Raw genomic sequence first — 1,208 nt, 5'->3', positions numbered from 1 at the left:
CTGGCGGGGGGGGAGGGGGGGGGGGCGACACAGGACAGATCAGCATGCAAAGTGTGCCACGACGGCATCACAATTAAACAGTGAGTAACGCTTCGGCTCTACGGTAGCATTTGCACACGTACCGGGTATCTATCTCTCTACATCCAAGGGAAAAACAGCCCAAATTTGCCTGCAAAGTGTGCCAGGAAGGCATCACAATTAAACAGTGTGTAACACTTGGGCGCTACGGTAACATTTGGGCACGTTCCAGGCATCTATCTAACTATATCCAAGGGAAAAAGGGAAAACAGCCCAATTTTGCCTGCAAAGCATGCCAGGGAGGCATCGCAATTAAACAGTGTGTAACGCTTGCGCTACGGTAACATTTGGACACGTTCCGGGCATCTGTCTATATCCAAGGAGAAAACAGCCAAATCAGCCTGCAAAGCATGCCACGACGGCATCGCAATTAAACAGCAAGTAACGCTTCAGCGCTACAGTAACATTGGGACACGTTTCGGGTATCTATCTATATATCCAAGGGGAAAACAGCACAGCACAATTCTGTCTGCAAAGCGTGCCACGACAGGCAGCATCGCAATTAAACAGCGGGTGATGCTTCGGCGTAACGGCAACACTCGGACAGCCCAGTTCTGCCTGCAAGCCACGCCGCGACTGTGCACCGCAATTAAGAACCGGGTAGCGGTGAGGCGCCTCATCAAACGACATATGTGCACGTTTGCCGGGCATCAATCTACACATCCAAGGAAACCGTCCCGATTCCGCCCGCGGCCTGCTGCGAGCATACGCCGCAATTAAAACTACACAGCGCTGAAGGCACGAAGCAGGCATTATTTAGGGCACGCCAGCGACGTTCCAGCCGCGCCCCCTCCGTCAGAGGGTGGGAAACACGGGCGCGTCGGCAACGGGAGCAGGGTGAAATGTGGCCGGGGCCTGATCACGGCCCTGGCCAGCGGCCCTCGGCCCGGCGGGCATTTCACGGCGCGGCGGGCGCGGCCGGGCAGCGGCGCGGGGCCGGGGGAAGGAGGAATGGGGCGTGAGACGTACCTCGGGGGCCGCGGCCCGCGGAGCTAGGGTTAGGGTTTGGGGCGGAGGCGCGCGGGGCGGGGCGCGGCGCGGCGCGGGGTCGAAGGGGTCCTCCGGGCGCCGGCGGGGGAGCGCGGGGCGACGGGCGGCGGCGAGGCGGGCGGCGCGGGGGCGCGGAGGGT

The 1,208-nt window shown here is 60.8% G+C and overlaps 1 protein-coding gene across 2 annotated transcripts in view; it reads right to left on the bottom strand.

Moving 5' to 3' along the window:
- Positions 1–1,208, bottom strand: part of LOC123070810 (chromatin modification-related protein EAF1 B) — a 13,084-nt gene extending 11,876 nt beyond the window's left edge. The window contains exon 1 of one of the 2 annotated variants that reach the window (XM_044494154.1): positions 1,048–1,208. The gene's annotated coding sequence lies outside the window, so the exon portion shown is untranslated. The remainder of the gene's footprint in view (positions 1–1,047) is intronic. The other variant, XM_044494162.1, reaches the window with a different exon arrangement.

Source organism: Triticum aestivum, chromosome 1A (genome assembly GCF_018294505.1).
Source record: "Triticum aestivum cultivar Chinese Spring chromosome 1A, IWGSC CS RefSeq v2.1, whole genome shotgun sequence".
Taxonomy (NCBI): domain Eukaryota; kingdom Viridiplantae; phylum Streptophyta; class Magnoliopsida; order Poales; family Poaceae; genus Triticum; species Triticum aestivum.
This window is presented reverse-complemented; position numbering and strand designations above follow the sequence as displayed.